This window comes from Ixodes scapularis, unplaced genomic scaffold, assembly GCF_016920785.2.
Source record: "Ixodes scapularis isolate PalLabHiFi unplaced genomic scaffold, ASM1692078v2 PGA_scaffold5__190_contigs__length_132052651, whole genome shotgun sequence".
Classification (NCBI taxonomy): Eukaryota; Metazoa; Arthropoda; class Arachnida; order Ixodida; family Ixodidae; genus Ixodes; species Ixodes scapularis.
The window spans coordinates 44,073,953-44,095,554 of NW_024609880.1; the positions used below are offsets into that span (position 1 = coordinate 44,073,953).

The following is a 21,602-nucleotide window of genomic DNA, read 5'->3' on the forward strand; positions in this document are numbered from 1 at the left end:
TCCACGAACGAACGAGGACAAAACGGCGCGGAGACGGGCGGGAAGGCGGGAAAATGAACCGAACGTTCGCTTCTTCTACTTCCCGCGTTGTCCCAACCAACGTTGCTTTCTTTTGTCGACGCTTCTAGCTCGTCGCATTGTTGCTCTACTGTTTGCTCTTAGTTCTCTTTTTTTCTTTTTTTCAGTTAAGGCAGTTACGTTCTGCGTTGGCGCGACTGGCGCGGACAAAGAAAGGAGGTGAAGGGGCGAGAGGACTCTCTCTGTGTTCCCGCAGCTTCCGAAGGTCAAGCGTGGTGACCAATTAGCGGTGTGCGTCTTTTCTTTCTGTTTTCTTGCTCCATAAAGTTTTGCGTTTCCCTCTCGCTCTTTTTTGCTCGTTTACAGTGCACTTTAGGTAATTCCTCTTCACGGCGTTCTTGCAGTTTTTATTAGCGTATAGCGCCGTAAATTTGACGGTTATTTTTTACAGCCCTATTGAAAATCGCTCTGATGGGACTTCAGGATTTTTTTAAAGGGTGTGAAAGGGACTTCAGGAATTCTTGTGATGTTTGAAAGGTGCACCGATATTTCCTGGTGGGTTCGTTGGCCCCGTCAGAGGCTCTCCTGAAATGTCTGAAGTCCCCTTTACAATGCCTTGAAATGTCTGGAAGCCTGACAAGAACTTTTCTAATGGGGTCGGGAAAACCTTCAGGCTTCTTGAGATGTCGGCGGGCCACGGCTTAGGTCGAGAAAACACATTTCGCAGAATTAGAATATAGCCTTATTGTACGCTACGGGGAAAAAAAGTATTTGGAGAATGCCGATCGTATGTATGTACGGTCAGATTTGTAGTACTGCTCTTCTATCAAATACGAGTGGGCCGTCTGTCACTGCCCGGGGGTTCGGTCGCCAAGGAGGCCACTGAGGGCGACCGCCCCACGTAGAGAATCAACGAGCCGCTGGCCGAGTGGTGGTGACCGAGCGGCGTTTTGAGGCGAACGCAATCCTGTCCGCTGGAGGCGAAATCCGTGGAACCATAAATAAAACAAAAATAAACAAGCTGCGCGCTTTCCAGAAAGAGGGACCCACGCGGGAGCGACTCGTTCCGGGAACCGGTTCTTCCACGGGAGACGGTCCCCAAAAGCAAGTCACACTGCCCCTCTCTCCGCCCGGCGATGGGGAGAGGGTGCAGGGCTGCCAGCCCAGCGGTCGGCGGGAGAGGGTGGTGTGTGCAAGCGGGGGAGGCCAGCCGCCAGTATAGCCATTTTCTCTCTGCTCGTGGACAGTTCCGGTTAGCCCACACAGCGGATTTTTGGAGCGGACCAATTTCCTCCAGCAAGGTGAGCATGCATGCCTTTCAGGGCTCGCCCCTTGGTCTCTTTTGATTCTTCCTTGGTTCCGCAGGTGCACCATAGTTCGGCGCTGGCCGCCTTCAGCACCGTTCGAGCGCCGTCGTGTTCAGCGCATTCAAGGAGATGGTGGCCGGTGTCGGCTTACTCGCTGCAAAGCCTGGCAGTCGGGGTCAGCGTCCCACCGCATGTTGTGCCTGCGCACCGGGATTATGGCGCTGCGGGCCCTGAGACGGTGGATGACGGTCGCTGTCCGGACTTGGTTTTTGCGCCTCTTCGTCCGTCCGACTTCAGAAGCATCCAGCGAGCGAAAAATACGCCGAAGACGCCGGCGTATTGTCATCATGGACGAAACCGTGACTGTGCTCGGGATTTCTCAACGGCGGCGGGTGTTAGCGCTTGCGACTTCGTGGTTTTCGCTAAACGCGCTTACTAAGACTGTGTATGTGTACGTGAGGTGCACCTGCTCGGTTTTATTAGCTGAACTACCGCACATCAGGAATATACCCAGCGGCATTGTGAGTACTTCGAAATATATTTTTCTTTGTGATAATGAAGTCAGTTGTCCCTGTTTGATGTGATCTCTTTCGTCTACCGCTCCTTGCGCCGGGTTTCAACAAACGTTGCTTTTTATCACCTTTTTGAGTTATAATATGCATGTAAAACTAAATGTCTGCAATAAATTTTGAATAATGTTTTGAACTGCATTTTGTCTATGGTTCACAGTCATTTGCGCGTCTAAAGGGGCGATGGGCTAAAGGGTCTGACGGGTTGAAGGGCTGTGGGGCTAAAGGGTTTTTCTATGGGGCATCCCTGAAGGGTTTTTCTGTAGGGTATTTTTGAAGGGTTTTGAAGGCCTGTGAGGTCCCATAATCCTTCAAGGCTGACGGGCCCTTTAGAAATATTTTCAATAGGGAGTGTAGAAGTATCAGGTTAATTTGCCCGACTTGAACATCGATGTGAATTCCGCATGTTGTAGGAGGCTCAAGCACAAGGACCTGAACGTCGTCACCCTCTGACGACTTGTCGGTCAATACCTCATGAACGGTCGACTGCGAGCGCTTCTGGTTGCACACTTTCTTGAAACGACCAATGCGACCACAAAATAAACAGCGTGGTTCCTGTGCTGGACAACGAGTCCATGACGCGCGGTGCCAACGAGAGCCACAACGGAAGCAGTGCGGCAAATGTGCGCGTGGTGCTAAAGGCGAGCGACGGCGGTCACGAGATGAGAGGCGGTTCCCTTGAGCAGCGCATGACCTGGTAGCGCTTATGGGAACATGCTGCTGGTGACTTCATGTAGCGTGCCGTGAACGTGAAGACTGTGAAGGCGGCTCGGAATATTTGCTAGGACGAGTCGACACTGGTTGTACGGACGCAGAAAATTCTTTCGTTTGTTCGGCCGCTTTTTCTTGTTGAAGGGCTATCTGGACTGCGGTGGAAAATGGTAGCGACAAACCTTCCAGCAACAGACGTTTATATACGAACGCGGTTAGAAGACACGCCGGTCACGAATTGGTCTCGTAATGCCTCTTCTTGTGACGCGAACCAACACGGCGTTGCGAGCTCACGTAGCCCGGCAACAAAGTCATGAATACACTCGCCTGGAAATTAGAAACGCCGGTGGAAGCGGTGTCGCTCGATGACCAGTTTGCTGGTTGTAGCGAAGTGTTGGGCCAAGGAAACGACGGCGATGTCGTACTCGCCCAGCTTGCTCGTTGCCTCTTTGCTCGTGTCCTGGGCGGTGCTTGGAGGCTTCGTGCCAGGTAGTGTGTTGAAAATTCGCTGGCATTCGGGTCCCAGACAGTGCAGCAGAAGGGCTTTGCGTCGCTCCGGAGGAAATTCGGCAGCACCACACGCAAGCAGGTAGACGCTGAACATGCCATGCAACTGCGGCTAGGGCACAGACGGGCGTCCCGGTGTCGACAGGAACGGTTCCGGAGGGGCGAGACCGGCGAAGGCCATGGCGAGGCTCGTTAGGGACGGTGGCATTTACGCGCTACATATCGAAGAAGAGGAGGACATCCTCGTCGCAATGTAATGACGAGCCCAGCAGCCGACGGAATGCCGGACAGAACGTAACGCTTTTATTCAGGACGCCATCTTTATATACACACACAAGCACACCAAGTTGACAACCGACGACCTGAAACCGAAACTGGACAATGTTCAATGAATTCACACAATACACAACAACCGCGTCCTGGCCAACGGGTAGAAACCTATTTATAGATTCGGCGGCTACTTGGCGCTTGCCTTTTTCTTTTGTTCCCATGTACCGATAGAGATGATGAGATAAAGCTGATCTCCTTTTACTCATTGTGCGCATGTTACAAAGCGATGCAACTCTGGCAGCGAATTCGTTTCATTGCAATGAATGCTAAATTCTGAAAACATATGGGCAAATATTGAACTAACATATAAAAAGCGCGACAAAAAAGAAGAAGAGCAAAGAGAATGGTGGGAATCAGCACAAAACCAAACGCCACTAATAAGAAGACAACTTATGAAAATGCTAGAAATTAAGCAAAGTACCTTACATAAAACACCGGCGCATAAAAGAAACAAAAACAAAACACGGATGTTCACAGAAATGGGAACCCTGATTTGAGAAAATATGGCACACATCTACACTGCTTCTTTCTTTTCCAAGCTGGAGAAATCATTCTTATTATGTCTACTTCCGAAAGTGCTGCTGATAATAAGCTAGGTGAGCGCAATTTTTTTCAGTAATAGCCGCGTCCCACTACAGTGACATACAGCAACAAACAACCGCGACATACAGCAACAAACGACCGCGACAGACAGCAACGAACGAAAATGACACCGACAGGCAGCGTCTTTGTCGGAGTCCGCCGTCTCACCTGGCGGACACGACGCAGAACACGAAAACAATGAAACTTGTTTCCTAGTGAGACTGAAGTGATCATCAAAACACTGTAAAATACGCAGACAGAGTCGGGTGATGCGGTTTTTGTGTTCCGCTCTTTGGGCAGAAAACGCACAAATAATCCTGGTGAAAGTTTAGACGATTACTTATTTCCTTAATTAGAACTTCCTCTAGTCTTCATTCAGCGTTGGTGACTTTCCCCAAACCGTCGTGACAATTGACACCAAAGGTTTTCCGAAATTGAATTCGAATTCCCATATCGTTCTTTGTGTGGGTGTTCGAGGCACGCGAGGTGAGTGCCATGAAATTTCACGCCGATATCGTGGATGTTAATATCCAAATGATAGAGGTCAGGCGACTTGGGGGCGGGGGAGGGGGGGCGGATGACATACCGCTGCCTGACTATCGCAAAACGTGATGGAAAGTCTCTTCCCTGCTGGTATGGCTTGTCGGATCGTCGTGTCAAACTTCGCGGTGAGCGCTCTTGCTTGGGTCAGTCCTCAAACGTCGGTGTATACATCCTGATGCGGGGCCGCAGACCTTGGCGTCTTGAAGCACCACCTCGTGCACTTGCCCAAGCAACACAGAGTTGGCCAGTCATCGGCCAATGGCTGGCAATGGTCCTTGGCCAAGTGGCCAGATAGTGGCCAGAGACTGGCCGGTGACTGGCTTTTATCTGGCCATTGGCCAACGGCCACTGGCGATCAGCCATCGGCCAAGCATTGGCCAATGAATGGCCACTCTCTGGCCACTGGCCAAAAGACCATCGCCAGATATTGGCCATTGCTTGTCCAAAATCCGTGCTGCTTGGGTGGTTTTCGCGGGCAAAACAAACCACAGCAAATTGCCTTTTGCAACACGACCACCAACGAGCAAGCCAAGAGCACCACAAGCCATTGAGGGACGGGAACTGTGGGAACGATCTGTGGCCACCAAGGCCTCCTCTGAAGGTCGAGTGGCGAAGTGAGCCACGGGAGGAACGGGATTGAGGTTAAAAGTGTGGAAAGAGAGGCGACAAAGGGTACAAGTAGGTGAGGAGGATAAGTTCGTCTCCGAGACATGTTCTTTACCCCCGAATTCATAGATCTGATTTGCTCTGAAGACGAACTTCAACTTGCTGAAGTCCGTCTTGAGACAAGCAAGCGCTCTTCATAAATCCACTTTAACTTGAAGCGCTCTTGAACTGAACTCGAAGCGAACTTGAAGTGGCCCGAATTTTAAGATTGGGTGGACCTACCTTCAACGTGACTTCGTAGCCATTTCAACAGGACGGCTTGCCGATGTGATGTCGCATACGAGATCGCCGCGTTGAATATATGTCTCCTGTAATTCTGGCGTTGCCTTCGGGGACGGGTACTCGCCGAGAGAAGCGGCCATCTCTCCGTAATCGAGTGCATACCACCGGGATGTGCGACAACGAACGGCAACGGCGCGGCAGCTGCTCGGTCGTGGCTTGAACGCCTGATCCGAAAGGCGACAACAGGCGGCTGCCGCTGCTACTAAAGCTACCGTTGCTCGTCACGCTGGGACTTTTGCTGCCAGGATGCTTCTAGCTGTCAACATTTCATAACTGAGGACATGTGTTGCAATCGGGAGAGCGACGCGTATCACCGTAAGGTACCTGTCACTCGGACAGCTCGGACCCGTCCACTTCACCAGAACTCCCAAAATCATCCGCCTCCTTCGAGTAACTGGTTTCACGCGCGTGTGTATTAAGAGCCTGGGGTGGCTATCGTACAGACATTTATAAGAACTTTAAAGGAGTTTCCACCATTAACTATCATGTGGGTTCCCCCGTTTACCGAAAATAAACAAGCTTCCAGGGCTTCTGGCGTTAAAAAGATGAGCAATCATGTTTGGTGCGAACAAACGTTTACTGATGCAAGCCCTTCGCCCCTAATATGTAAAGAAAGCTCCAGGAATGCACACTATCAGTTATTCCAAATTTTGTGTTGTATGTGCTGAATTCCCTATTGAAAATGAGACCTTTCAGCCCTGATGTGTTATGGGACCCTACTAGACCTTCAAGACTTCAGAACTTCAAGACTTCAGAACTTCCGACTTCAAAACTTCAGACTTCAAAACTTCAGACTTCAAAACTTCAGGTTTCAAAACTTCAAACTTTAGAACTTCAGACTTCACACCTTCAGTCTACTAACCGCATAGCCCACATACCTTTCAAGCCAGAAATGCAGCTTTCCGGAAAGCCACGACAGACCAAAATGTCCAAGCCATTGGCGAAAACAAGATTCAAGTGTACGAGTAAAAACAACTTTATTTAGGACTGTATGACCAAAGTATTGCACTCATTGCCTGAACTAAAAATAAACACACCTTGAACAGTTTTATGCAATTAAATTACAACTGCTTTGGGCCTGATCCCCAACACGCACCAGCAGGAGGGGCCTGTCGCTTCTCGCCCTCGTAAACTGGCTCGTCTGCAGGGGCACTAACAGCCACTAAGCAAGTGGCCTGGTGCTGCAGGCAGCAGCTATAGGAGGTACAAGAATATTATGTCACGTACGCTTCACACCAGATGAAACAATAATCATTAGTACTGTTCACAAGCATTTCACAATTGAAATTAAGTCTACATTAAAACTAACGCTGTTCTGCAGTCAGTTACACACTTCATTTCAGTGCCATTAACACTAATTATATCCGGAGATTGTCAGTTTCAGCTCAGCGCCATTCAAAAAAGTGTATTTTCGGGGTGCATCCTTTAACTAACTAAACATACGATGCATTTAGAAGGTGTCATTGAGGGAAAATGACGTTAGAACTATATGGAACAGCCTCCGAATGTGAAGCAGCTGTTTAAGGAACTGGAATACTCTCAACGGTCTTGTTCAATATAAAACAGTGGATTATATTAGACTATTTAAAATGACTAAATGCTTGTAGAATAATTAATGAATGTGCATACTTTGTGAAAAAAAAAGACTGAGCCAAGACCACTGAAAACTTGTAGCGTACACCACTTCCTGTAGATACCAACACACAGATAGTGCGTATGAAACTTCCTTCCACGAGGCAACCAGGCAGCTAGGGCACAATAAATTATGCAAACATGTTACTGAAATTATTTTTAACCATACTGTTTCCAAGCTTCCAAAAGAGATAGTACAGGGTCCGATCAAGAAAAATAAACCCGACTTTTTTGACTGCATGAAAAAAACTATGCATCACAGAACACTAAAACTCCGCCAAAATGTGACCCTAGCGGTCCAAGCAAGATGCCAAAGTTTCAGAATGTAGAGTCACCAAACACGAAAGTTATAAGCCATTCCAGCGTATAACTATTTATAAGCGTCTCCTATTCATCTCTATCTGTTTGCGAGCTCTGTCTGCCGCCGTTTTGACACTAACAATATTTGATAATTACTCATAACATCTTTAATTAGATGACGCTACGTTGTGACCTTGCTCAGATTGCTAGAGTTACATTCTGGCGGACTTTCAGTGTTCTGTGATGCATAGTTTGTTTCTGCGGGACGTAAAATGAGACGTACCTTTCTCGATTGGACCCTGCAATAGCATGGGTGATCTTTCCCATAAAAGTTTTCACACATTAAAAAAAGACAAAAAAAAGAAAACAAGAGTCCGCATGCAGGCCCATCCTACTTGTGGCGAGGCTTAATGAGCCTCCTCATCGGGTCGTTCACGACGGCCTTCCTGCCTGAAAGTATACACAAAAAAATGAGAGTTATGACATTCTTTGAAGACTAAATGAAATTTCAGACATGCTGCAGTTGATGTTTTCCTTAACTGCAAAGTTTAAAGGTCCACACGCACATCTGCGTTTGAGCGCGGTGCGTTCCATAGCAGCAAGCGGACGCGTTGCGTTGCGAAGAGCGCTTGCGCCAAGTCTGTACACACAGTTGCGCTAACACGCAGTCAACCGCAGTCAAGAGCCAATAAGAATAGGGAGTTTTCGTAGACCGCGTTGCCCCCTCCGCTAAGCGTTACGCAGCGAAGAAGTTGCTACTGCGCCTGCGCGCCGATAGCCTTGACTGTGGAGTTCCCGCTATCGTAGCGGGTTGCGGAGGGCCTTGCGGGACGGCGAAAACGATCTACGAAAACTCCCTAATGTGCTATCGTAGCTAGCGGCTCACCAATAGTAAGCGAAATCCACGGCAACATGGCGGCGCCCAGTGACAGCGCCAAAGTGTTCGATCTCGGGACAATCCCGCTGGCTTCCCCGACATTTTGTCGAACTTGAACATGGCAGTCTTGGAAAAACCAGTCGACACCGCTCCCCAAACAGAAAAAGCAAGCACTGCGACCGGCGAACCGGATACGTCTCGCCGAGTCGGCCGGGTGAGCGAGCGGACACGTCACCCCCTCTCCTCTTTCGGCTTCTGATTGGTCTAACGCACCCGAACGCTTCGGAAAGTTGAGCGAGTCTCTACTTGCTTGCGTCGCGCTACCGAGCGTTGCGGGAAGGCGCGCGTCGCACCGCGAGCGACCGCGCCTGGCCGCAAGGACTCCGCAACGCACTCAAACGCGAATGTGCGTATGGACCTTAAGTGGCGAGGGTACTGCATTCCTGCCAACTCTTAACTATTATATTTACTCAACTCTAGTGCGACAGGCAACTGCGACAGGCACATTGGCCAATAGAAAAAAATAAAACCTCTAATGTAATGCAGGGCTAATGGAGGAGTACAATAGTATAATATTTTTCAAACTAAAAATCTTTCAGCCTTTCTACTCTGGTGAAGAAGGAAGGCCAGCGAAGCTGTCCTATGGTGGTAATGAAGTAGTGGCCAGCCGCAAGTCGACAAGACAGAGTGGAAAGGCTGGAAATGTTGAGCTGTCTATGAGCAACGGCGACAAACAGTAAACCGGCTGTCTGCTTGCCGCCGTCGCTCATAGATGGAGGTAGCTGTCCAGAGTGCTGTGTCAACATTTATTTGCTGGCGGACACGATCCATGGGGGAAATAGCCCTTAAAGCTCCGCTGTAACATGTTTAAACATTGATATTTTACACTGTGTGGACTATATACCCGTGCGAACCACACAAAGATTTTTGTTTATAAATCGTTCATTATCATGAGAGTGGTGCAGTCCGATTGCTGAATGTCATGATCACGGCATTTTAAGCTGGGTTTAAGGAAGCAACACAAGATTATACTATCAGTGTTGCCAGGCTTTCGATACCTTGCGGGCTGCACATTGTTTGCTTGGGTGCCCCTGACAGAACAATATGGATCAAGGATAATCTTGAGGAGAAGCTCCATGATTGACCGGAGAACAGGACACATCGTCACCTTTATGGTATGTTTCATATGTTATTTAAGTATGGGGTCTGTATCAACCTGACTAGTCAGCAGTCATGGTGGCTAAGAACGTTGCACTGACTAGGATGTCTCGATGCCAGCAACACCTTGCAGGGTGGGGACACCCTTTGACCCGCGCCGCGCTGCAACTTCCCCGCCGCAACACCATATTGGTTGGGCACGCAGCAGAATCGGGCTTGAAAACGTCTGTCTGACCTCATTAATCAAGGGACAGAGCTGGCATCGGAACGTCGAGATTTGTAATGAAAGATATTTTATTAGAGTTCTGTTATGTTTGCACTAAACATATTCCTCTAACCAGGCAAAGTACTGCCAAACCTTTACATTTGAACTCAAAATGAGATAATGCAAACAGATTTCATAATGGCACGTAGACATAAATTTCACTTTTATGGTTGTAATTGTTTAAATTCTTATATCTTTAGGTGAAAAGTACACAACATAAGCACTGGTGTTCTCTTACCTCCTGGCATCGGTGCACTTTTCACTCGGAAACCTGCGGATTTGTTTTGCACGTTCCACAGCTTGCGGCTCTGGCACCTTTTGATTAATGAGGCGGGTAATGAAGAACGCTGGAAGAAATACACAGAGAATAAGTTAGCACTTATTTTTCAATAAGTAATATCTTCAAAGCAGGTGTGGCAATGTATGATTCCCATTCCCTCATTACTTTATCTGCAGATTGCAGTATAATTAAATTTCATGAAGTTGCAGTTTTAAGTGCCACTTGTGCTAGGGGGAACTAATCAAATCCAAAGCAGAGAATATTAGAAATAAAAAAAGATTAAAATGAACACCGGCCTAATTTTTCGGACTTGATATACCATATTTACTCGAGTAATAGCCGCAAAGAACAGGCCCCTTCCGTCTGCGTTACCGCAATGCACATATTGCCACGCGCGTTGGCGAGCAAGCGCGTGCGTGGCTGAGTGGTTACCGCGCTTGACTGTCGCGCGGAAGGTGTATGTTCGATTCCAGTTTGCAAACTGTCATTTTATTTATTCTTTCAACTTGGCCTTCTAGTAAGTTCGAGAACATTCTCGCCTTGTCGAGTTCCGAATGTTCTACGCACCGAAAGTTCCTACGCCGAACGATCCAGAAACCCACGGGGCTACATAAGGAATTCGGCAAGGCGAGCCGAGTCAGTTTCAAACCAGCGTTCGATTTGACTCTGCTCTTTTGCCGACTTCACGATGCCCGCGACGCTCTGCTGTTATCTTCTGTTTCCTTTTTATTTTTGGGCACAAGTTCGCCCCATTAAACATTTAGTTTCTTCAGTTATTCGTCGCCTCATCACTTGTCCTTCGTGACAATATACAGCCAATCACAGCGTTGCACAAAAATAACATAGCGAAAAGCTAGATCGAGAGCACGGATTCACCATAAAAATGCAATCTTCACAGACGGTATATTCGTGCGAAGACGTTATCTCTGTCCTGTAAACCGCTGGAATCATGCTGCCGATCGCGATGATTGGCAAGCTGATTGCTCCGCGGAAAAGCGAACCTTTAGGTTTTCTCGAGTAAATACGGTATGTGGGGTAAACTTGCCGTGAAGTTGCCCACCCCGTCAAATTCATGGAATGTATGGTGGGACTCCCTCTAGTCACGACACTAGGGAGCTTAGAATAGTATACGAAAACCCAAAGAAATAGTGTCGTCGCCACAGCACATTTGCCAGCCAGATGAAGGTTCGCTCACCAGAAATCCAAGGCCGTGCTTGCACGTACGTGCCCTGCTGGTGCTCGATGCATACGTGCATTTGCTTGTGCACTGGCGGCATATTATCCTTTTCCTTTTATTAATTTAATAGTTAATAGTGCGAGCACTATTAACGCAAGTATAAAGGTCGATAAAGTAACTCTCTGAATGAACTGGTGAAATCAATCGCAATGTTCTGATAGTCAAGACACAGCACCATGGAACATGAGTTTGCCATCTGCAATACCCGTTAGTGTATTGCGAGCTCATGGAGGGTGCCCGTACATGTTTATGCCAATTTTTTTATACGATTGTGGTTTTAAATCTTGGAAGACCATATTCACATTTTTTTCCACAGATTTTACAGTAGAAACGTCCATAGCCTCCTCAAAGCCTGGAACACTATCTGTGCCAAATACTGTTAATTATAGCATAGAGCAGCTGGTGAAATAAATCTTTGGAGCATTCCTAGGACCTGTATGCAACTTTACTCACTGCGTAGCACCTGCACCTTTTCTGGCGTCAGGGGAGGGAAGGCCTCTGTTTTTCCCAGACTCCTTGCTTTGTTTGACAAGGTTCCAGTGGGGCTCCTCCGTTTCAGCACATCTGTGCCCCAGATTGAGGTGGCAGCCTCCTTTGTGAAAACGCTATCTACGGTGTTTTTGGACAAATCGCTCCACTTCTTGTGAGCAAGCATCACATTGTGTCCAATGTTGACCTAAAGAAATAGGTGTGATGCTTTTATGAGAAACAGCCTGGCACAGTTGATGAGAACATGCAACATGCGGCTTAGCTGAGGGAGAATTGCTCTTGAGCTTTCTTGCAATTACCCCAGTGATTTAACCATTTTTAAGCAAGTATTGTGAAACGTGAGAAAACATGAAAACAGTCCTTGTATGTGACATTATTACAGAGCCTTTGGCTGTAGAACGCCAGGACGGTGAGGCTTCTGCACTATTTTGAAATCACTTTTATGGCTCTCCGACGCGTTGAACCGGAATATAATTGTGGTATTTGCTATTCTGAAGGTCAAATCAATGAAATTGGCGTTTTTTTTTCACATACACAGAGCCACTCCACCTTCCCTTTAGCTCTGTACTCTTAAAATTGCAAGAGTGCAGTTTTAAAAGTACAGATTTGCGAGGGAGATGGCTGAAGCTGCCAACATTACGTCCACATTTTTAGTGATAGCTGATCTGTAGAGAACTAATGTTTCACAGATTATGAAAGTTAAGGGTCTACTGTGAGCCGTGATTTAAAGTAAGAAGATTGTTTCATGGCACCTTCGAGTGCATTTCATCTTGTGTCCAAATTTTTATTGGGGTAATAAAACACTGCTAATAAAGAGAGTTTATGGTGCATCATATTCCCTCATCACTCTATGCTGCAACATAATTACGAAGAGGGAAACAGCGCCAAAAGTATGGAGGACAAAGAACGAGGAACACACAGGCCGAGCACTGACTGACAACTGGTTTATTTCTGGTAACCACCTATCGGCATAAAAACACAGACAAACATACATTGAACCATCACCTTGGAACACATGTCACAGCTCTCCAAGAACATGATTTCCTTATCGAAGAGCGCAATCAAGGGAGCACTGACGCACTCATCCTTATACTTCGAAATATAATAGGCCTCGAATATTTCACGAGTAACCTGCTGACTGTGCAGAGCAACAATCTTCGTCTTTTCCAAAAGAGGGGAGCACCCACATCTATCACAATGAATGGCCAAATTACCCGAAGGTGAAGATCACAGAAAGGGCATGTTCTCTGCGCCTATTATTGATGCACCTCTCTGATTGGCCAAAGTACAATCTCCCACAGGACGAACTCAATTTTGTACACCACCCTGACCGCACACGGCACGAACTCCTTCTTGTGCTTCTTACCAAAGCAGAGTTTTTCCGGACGACCCCTCTCAACCTTAGCACATAGACACCTTCAAAACTGGGGCGTCTATGTGCTAAGGTTGAGAGGGTTCGACCGGAAAAACTCGGCTGTGGTAAGAAGCACAAGAAGGAGTTTGTGCCGTGCGCGGTAGGCGTGGTGTACAAAATTGAGTTGTCCTGTGGGAGACTGTACTTTGGCCAATCAGGGAGGTGCATCAATAATAGGCGCAGAGAACACGCCCTTTCGGTGAGAATCTTCACCCTCGGGTAATTTGGCCATTCATTGTGATAGATGTGGGTGCTTCACTCTTTTGGAAAAGACGAAGATTGTTCCTCGGCACAGTCAGCAGGTGACTCGTAAAATATTCGAGGCCTATTACATTTTGAAGTATAAGAATGAGTGCGTCAGTGCTCCCTCGATTGCGCTCTTCGATAAGAAAATCATGTTCTTGGAGAGCTGTGACATGTGCCCTTAGGCGATGGTCCGATGTCAATTTGTTTCTGTTTTTATGCCGGTAGGTGTTTTCCAGAAATAAACCTTTTGTCATTCATCACTCGGTCTGTCTGTTCTTCGTTCTTTGCCCTCCCTGCTTTTGGCACTGTTTCCTTCTTTGTAACTAAGTATAACCAACTCGCCCAATTTTCAACGGTGCAACATAATATTTACTAAAAAAATGAAAGCCGTTTACAACTCCCTGTAACGCCGAATTAGAGCGCAGCTCTTGAGGAGGAGGGAAGGTTACTGGGGGGTGGGTGTGACCTCGGGGGGCGGGGGGTCACGTGACCTTGGGGGTCACGTGACCTTGTGGGAGTCACGTGACCTTGTGGGAGTCACGTGACCTTGGGGCGTCACGTGACGTCGGGGGTCACGTGACCTGGGGTCACGTGACGATGCCGATGACGTCGTCAGTGACGTCACTGATGACGCCATCAGTGATGATGATGATGACGATGCGGATGCCGGTGACGTCACCAGTGACGTCACTGATGACGTCATCAGTGATGATGACGATGACGATGCGGATGCCGGTGACGTCATCAGTGACGTCACTGATGACGTCATCAGTGGCTATGACGTCAACGGGGGGTCACGTGACCTCGGGGGGGTAACCCTAGTAACCCTTGTGAGGGCAACTCTCGTGACCCTCGTGAGGGTAACTCTCGTGACCCTCGTGAGGGTAACTCTCATAACCCTCGTGACCCTCGTGAAGGTAACCATTTTGAGGGTAACTAACCCTCGTTACCCTCGTAAGGGTTACGAGGGTAAGTAACCCTCACGAGGGTTACTTACCCTTGTGAGGGTTACCCTTTTGAGGGTAACTAACCCTCGTAACCCTCGTGAGGGTTACGAGGGTAAGTAACCCTTGTGAGGGTAACCCTCGTGAAGGTAACCCTTTTGAGGGTAACTAACCCTCGTAACCCTCGTGAGGGTTACGAGAGCAAGTAACCCTCGTGGCCCTCGTGATCCTCGTGAGGGTAACCCTCATGAGATTAACCCTCGTAACCCTCGTAACCCTCACGAGGGTTACGAGGGTTGCGGTTACGCCGACGCCGACGCCGACGCCGACGGCGACGCCGACGGCGACGGCGACGCCAACGGCGACGCCGACGGCGACGCCGCTCAAGCCGGGAACGGGCCCCTAAGAGCTGCGCTCTAAAAAGTAGCCTGCTTCTTACCATCGGCAAGTCACACACAGCCTGCTGTTGTTCCTCTTCCTGAGCTGCTTGGTGTGCGCCAGCCTTCACAGCTGGTGTCACCGTGCCTGGTGCTGAGGTGGCAAGTGACTTTCCAGCAGTTGCCGACGCCCCCTCCGTGTCTGGTGCCGTGGTGGGGGAAGACACCCCAGCAGCTGGCAATGATTGCTCTGGTGACTTGGAAGACATTTCCTCGAGAGATGACCATCCAGGATGCAGTTCCACGTCGTCGACATAAGACTCGTAACAGTCTAAATAATAAACGGGTTGAGTGTCCCCCGCCGCAGCTTTCTGGCACTGGTGACACTCTAAAGGGAGGACAGATTAAAATTATACCAGAGATACAGAATGGAATCAGAAGTGAAACAAATTAAATAAAATTGTTCATAGCCTGTGCTCAGAGCTACGGATAGTTGAAAGTGGCTCCATCCGCCCCGTCCGCACATACAACTTGCAGGCCAGATGACAAGCAGGCAAGGCCCGAGGGGAGACGTTTAAAGAGGGGCTTCACCTCGAACCGCTGTCCTTTACACAAACTTCACCCCTTTTCATTGCCTAATCATTAAGTGGCAGTGGCCAGCCTGCACCCTGTAAACAATACAAAACACAAAAGAATACTTGCCTGCCTTGGTGATCTTTACGCAGAGAGCCTCTTGCAGCTCCACATTCAGTTTTTGGCACCTCTCAAGTGCTTTGGTTTTCTCTTTCAGTTTACGGAGAACTGCCGTGTGCTGCTCTAGTAGGACGGAGTGCTCGTGATCGATCTTGTTGAGGAGTTCTACATCTCTTTAACGCTTTGATGCCTTCTTTAGCAGTTTATCCTTTTTCTGTTCAACAAAAGAGTTGTTTAGTTATTAGGAAATAAAAACAGAAGTATGACAAAAATACCTTATTTGGAGGGCAAGTAAATTTGGTCGCTGCTGCCGTGGGCAGTGGCTTTATCCTTCTCCTTCTCGAGACTTGCAAGTCGTCTTCACATTCTGTAATTTGTGGATTTGGTTGTTTCTTTTAGAAACGAGAATGGACAAAAATCCTCAGGATGCGCGAGCGGTGACTGATTCGCACAGTTGTGCCCTCTGCCGATGGCTCACCTGGTTGCAAGACCACAGGAGAGCGCACACGCATTCTACTGTCCTTGGAGGCATGTGTTCTGCCACCCTTCTGCGACATGGTGCTTATCTCAGAACCCGACGTCAAGTGCCGCTTCGTCGGATGCCATGATGAACGTCAGCTAGGGCAGAGTGGAGATAGCGGTTGCGACTTTGCGGCGTATAGCATAGAGACGGCGCATCCGGTTTTGGAACGAACTGAGCTTTTAGCTCATTCAATGCCATATCAGGAAGCATACCCTAATAATTGCGATAGGAAGAGCGTGGAATCTTCGCATTCGGAAAACAGACTCGCAAGCGCTACATGCTGTTGTGGCAACTGTAGCAGACGTTCATCACGGCAACCGCCGAAGGAGCACCTTGTGCAACATTCTGGGGTAAGCACCGTGTTGCAGAGGGGTGGACGAAAACCTATGCCTGCAAGCACAGTATGATGCGCATGAGTTTTTCCGTGGTCTCAAAACCAGGCAAGCCACTGGTAGGTGGCGCAACAATTTGTTTTGTTGATTGCTCATGCATCCTAGGGATGTTTGTCCGTGATAGTACATGCAATGATTGAGGAGCCTACGTTTCCATGTAAGCTTTGTGGGGAAAGCTTTACGGGGGACCGGCACTCGGAGGGGAACCCGATGCCCGTCCCACTGCGCAACTGACGGAACGACGGATACCAGTGAAGGCGTTCACGGCGCCGGGTTCACCAACGCCATGCCAACAGTGATGATCCCGGTATCCAACCGCATTTATTGCGAACCAGGGGCCCCCAACCACACTGTGTTCAAGCGAGCCGTGGACACAGGGTGCCTGCAGCAACTGCCAACCTAAGAGCCAAAGGGGTATTGCGAGCAGGAGCGGATCTAAGGGGGAGGAAGCCACGGGGGCGACCGCCCCCCTAAAACAAAGTCGACCCCCCCCCCCCTTCCCCCTTCACGGAGGGCAATTTGACGTGGGTGGACCACCGGAGCACAAGAAAGAATGGGAGAATAGTATCCTTGCAAATTTTTTGCCCCCCCCCCCCCCCCCCCCCAAACGGAGTTCTGGATCCGCCTCTGATTGCGAGCGGAGTCATCGCCAGTGGGCCAAGCTCACTCTGCTACTGTCGTCGCGGTGGTTCGGGGCCAGGGCTCTTGGCAGATGGACGTCCACTAGGAGGAGGAGACGCCGGTCGGACGAGTTCGTATGCCGCGACTTGACTCGTCGCCGATTGTTCAATCCAGGACTCCTTGACAAGACGGCCGTCTACTCGGAGGAGAGCAGGCCCGACTCCGAGTGTGCGGCCGTCTGGTCGAGGTGTCCTGAATTGGACTACACTCTTAGAAAAAAGGGTATGGATAGTCCTCCCTTAGGGGAGGAACGGTCTTGTAACCTATGTTCCTTTAGAAAGGGAGAAACGTTCGTCCCTGAAGCAGGGGAGCAACGTTCCTCGGTCGCTTGCATCTCAATATGGCGGCCCCGAATCGAGCAAATCGAGCCCAATAAGGCTTAACCAGAACGCTACGTCTCTTGTACGGGACGAGAGCAGCAGCAAATAAAAGCGTCACACGAGCTTTCCGCAAACTGTGTTTATTTCCGAAGCCAGATTCCCCCCACAGGTACAGAAACTTGCGTTTCGAAAGCGGTTACTCAGTCTTCCCGTCGACAGCACTGCGATGTTAAACGGAGACAACCGATACCCAGTTACTTCGCGCACTTTGAGTCTTACCTTTGGTGTTCCTCGAGTCACAATTCTTTCGTCAACCGCACATCACAGAGAAGGGCAAACTCAATCCGCGAAACCAAAAGCTGCTCTCGAAAGAACAAACTCGAAGCCGCTGTTCATCGCGTAGCGTGAAAGGTTAAATCGCTAGCCACCAGATGGCGGGGTCAAGCAGAGTAATTGCAAGCAGCTAGGCTAGGTGGCGCTTGGTACCGCCCAATTCATGTTCTACAAAAAATAATGTATTTTTTTCAGGCTACTACTGCGCTTCAGAGCCGCTCTCCTGCGCTTGGGGATCCTCTACTATACACACACATTACACTTATTACAAGCATTAGGTGAACATACAATGAGCACATACACGGCACACACACAAATATTAATACAACTGAACACCACACTCACCCGAACACTACACCCGTGCTCTGCGTTTCCGTCTTTTATACTGGTCGTTTTGAACGTGCGGAACTTTTCGGTGACCCCCTAAGCAATAAAAAATATTCCCAGCATGTTGATTTTTTCCCAGCAATGTCATACCTCTGAAAGTATTTTAAATGCCTCAAGGGATGAATCTCTTATTAAAAGTAAACGCTCGATCAAGCCGTAATTATTTGAAAGCCTATAAATCGAGCCGCCCTAATGCGGTTCGAAGCCATGAGTTTGTTTCCCCACACGGCACGTCGTAGCCTGTATTTCTATTGGTTTTTCTATTTGTGCTGTTCGCGCAAAGCTGCAATTGCCGTCTTGAATTAATCTCTGTAGAGCGGATATTCACTCAGCTGGAAGTGATGCTTCACATGCTGAGAAATCGCTTTTCGATCAACTTGAATGCAGTCAAAGCCGCGACTTGCGGCAGGTGTTCAGTGTACGGAGCTACGCCGTGGCGAGCCCAAAAACGTCTAGCGCTCATCCCAGCGCGCCACTTGGAAGGCAGTTTCTCCAGGGACCGTAGTATATTTAAACAGCAAAATAAAGGGCAGCTTTTTTTTTCGATTTTACCTTCTATTGTTTTTTAATGCCGGAATTCCATACTGTAAATATACGTACTTTCCGTCACGATTTCGTACTCTTCAGTCCTTGCCCCAGAGCGCAATCGCTCTCGGGGACGAGACAATTCCGACAGTCACATTGGCCACTGTACGTTAGGAGCTTCTACTGTTCAGACCAGCGTTCCAACATGACTATCCGCACGTTGATCGATTGCACGTAATCCCTCAAGTGGTATTAAACTTTTTAATGTAAAGCGGAATGTCAACCTGCGACACCCCGCCCCCTCATCACGGCCCGACCAACGGCATCAATGCCCGACAGTTTACGATCTCATATTGTTGTTACACCACTGATACGCGAACACACGGTCACATCGGCGATAATTCCAGTCTTCTGTTCACAACCCACAACACTGCCATCACGATGTTGCAGCTATGTTGCTGACACGCACAAATACAGAACCACGTTGAACGCCGGTTGCACTCGGCATCGGAAAACAGAACCGAACTCAGCGCGGAAGGCACCCAGCAGCCGGCAGCAAAACCTGCCTGTCTTGGACGCAGTTCCTGCGGTTTCCATAACGTCGAAAACGTCGACACAGTTCCGCGTGGTTTCGCTACTGTAGCGACTGTAGTTCCATCGGTTCGCCGCGCGCGCGAGTCCCGCAATCTGGAGACGGCCATCCCCCAGTGTACGTGGCACTGCTGGCACTGCTCCGCAACTTCGCTGTTTCCAGCGGCTTCGTTTGCTCGTTTGATAAAATTAGTGATAAAAGCGTCAATGCAACCGAAATGTTCTGCACGTTTAGACTAGAAAACGGAATTTCAGGCGGCCTTTACTGCCGCTGAAGCTCAATCAACTCAACAGCTATTTATTAAACAACGTGCGCGACCTGCTCGAAAAACGAAACCGAAAGAAGATGAGTCGGGAGGGCGAAAGCTTTCTCCCGTCTGCCTGGAGAAGGAGAAAAACGTTTCGTTCCTCCCCATTTCTCGCGTCCGGTTGGGGGCGCGTCAGTAGAAGGGAGGAAGACACGCCGTTGCTACTTTTTTCCTCCATTTTTTCTTAGAGTGTACGGGCGACAAGTTGAGTCGCGGCGTACAAGCTCGTCTGACCAGCGATCACTCCCAGCTAGCGTTTCTCCTGGGTCTGACAGTGGGCGTCCCTTTTTTCTAGTGGACGTCCGTCTGTTGAGAGCCCTTGCCCGAACTCCTGCGACGATGGGTAGCAGCGTGAGCTCGGCCCACCGATGATGACTGCGCTCACAATACCCCTTTGGTTCTCAGGTCAGCGGCCGCTGCGGGCACTCTCTCGCTTGACCACAGTGTCTCGTTGGGAACCCCTGGTTCTCCATAAACACTGCTGGATACCAGGATCATCGTTGTTGGCATGGCGAACCCTGCACGGCGACTGCCCTTGCTGGTAGCCGTCAGCCACGCAGTGGAACGGGAATCGGGTTCCCCTTTGATCGCCGGTCCCTCGACAAAAAGGTATGTAACCCTTTTCCCCAGCTTGCAGAACTGCAATTCATGCATTATTCTGACAGCGCCAAACATTAGTTCTACATGTTCCTATTGAGATGCAAGAAAAATATTGATAACCACTAAACACTGTATTTTTTTCGCCCGCACATGAACCCTTGCTAGCTACGCATTAAAACACGATCAAACCAGGCCTTCTACCGTTGTTTAGTGGTTCAAGTTGCCTCGCTATAGAAACCAATGAGAGAAGCTTGTCAGTACAACAAAACAATGCTGATCAAAGCACGACTGGAGGATACGAGATGAAGACATTGAGGACGGAGCTTAGGGCACGCGGGGAAAACGATGCAAACTAGGTAGAAAGAGAGAAAGAGAAAGAGAGATTTTATTTCCAACGACGCTTACTTTGCGAAGGTTAATGATAGTGAACAGAGCGTGGAAAGAGGAGTCGTTTACGTCCAGTTGCAAAATGCAAAGTTTATAGCGTCGTGCAGTAACGATCGCCTAGACGAGGCGTTCAAGTGGTTTCGCGCACACCACGACCAACTGCTAACTTGCACAGAAAGGAACGTAAGAAAATGTTACGATACCTGCCATGTCTATTATCTGCGCCTCATAGTAGCCGCCTTTCGTATTCTGATCTCCGCTCCAGAACACCTCATACAGCACGTCGGGATTGAAATCCTCGATGGTGATCGGGCAGAAGTTTCTGATTTTTGTGCTTGAGACAACCGCAGTTGTATGGTCAACTTTGTACCGTACTAATACGAATATCTCGTTCTCGCACATGACCGATTTCAGTTCTCGATGCGCGCAGATACCGACGAAGAAAGAAAGCACTAAGAAAGGCAAGCACACGGGCCGCACAGATGCACACATATATTGGGATTGAATCTAGAGGGCGCAAGTTGTCGGTAAATACTTAAATATATTTAAAGTTAAAGTGTGCAAAACAATATTTAGAACAGACATTTTTACTTTCACAAATATTTGATTGTCTTATGAGAAACCAGGGTGAGGTAAAAACCAAACGACGACCATCATTCACCTTGAAGTCGAGACCAGTTTCCGCTTCCGCTCTGCTGCTGTCGGTCTCGAGCAGACGCTGCCCAGCACATGTAAAAGTTTCCGACCACTGTGTTTCCGACCACCCGTCGCAGTTGTGAACCCGCGCTCGCTGGACTGCTGTCGAGTACGAGTGGACTGTGACTTTTGTAAACATTGGAATTGTCTAATTTTTCCGCCATTTTGACTTTTTTTTTATTTTAATGTCTGGGAAACGTCATACCTTAATCGTGTGCACTGTCTCAGGCTTCGCGCGTGAGCTTGAGACTCCGATGTTTCGAAGCTTCTTCACGCTCGGATCTATGTCGTGTTACCTTACGTACGAGCGAAGCCGAAGCTACAAGCGCGAGCTTGCGGCCTGAAACGGTGCCCGCACTGCCCGAGCCCGCGTGAGGAACGCACGGAGGATGGGGCTCATGCTGTAGCGTCGCTCGCACCTAAAGTAAAACG

General features: G+C 48.8%; 2 pseudogenes; both read right to left on the reverse strand.

Moving 5' to 3' along the window:
• Nucleotides 1-2,623: 2,623 nt before the first annotated feature.
• On the reverse strand, nt 2,624-3,293 carry LOC121047531 (annotated as a pseudogene).
• A 4,561-nt stretch (nt 3,294-7,854) lies between these two features.
• LOC115313328 lies at nt 7,855-20,885 on the reverse strand (annotated as a pseudogene).
• Between the last annotated feature and the right edge of the window lie 717 nt (nt 20,886-21,602).